We start from the raw sequence: 527 nt of genomic DNA on the forward strand, positions 1-527 counted from the left end.
ACGCGGCGGGGACATTGTGGGGACACGGCGGGGACATTGTGGGGATGCGGCGTGGACATTGTTGGGACACGGCGGGGACATTGTGGGGACGTGGCGTGGACATTGTTGGGACGCGGCGTGGACATTGTGATTGTTTTCCTCGTCTGTGGTAACTCTTAAGTCCGATCGCTGTGACGTTCCCTGAAGGCAGCACGAAGAGACGACGTCATCAGACCTGAGGAATTAAAACGTTAATAATTAAACAGCTGTGACTCAGATTAACACACACAGGGACACACACACACACGCAGGGACACACACACAGGGACACGCACACACACAGGGACACACACACGCTCACACACACACAGGGACACACACACGCTCACACACACACAGGGACACGCAGACACACACACACAGGGACACACACACACGCTCACACACACACAGGGACACACGCACACAGGGACACACACACACACACAGGGACACGCTCACACACACAGAGACACGCACACACACAGGGACACGCACTCTCACACACA

The sequence above is a fragment of the Echiichthys vipera genome, assembly GCF_963691815.1.
Source record: "Echiichthys vipera genome assembly, chromosome: 22".
Taxonomy (NCBI): domain Eukaryota; kingdom Metazoa; phylum Chordata; class Actinopteri; order Perciformes; family Trachinidae; genus Echiichthys; species Echiichthys vipera.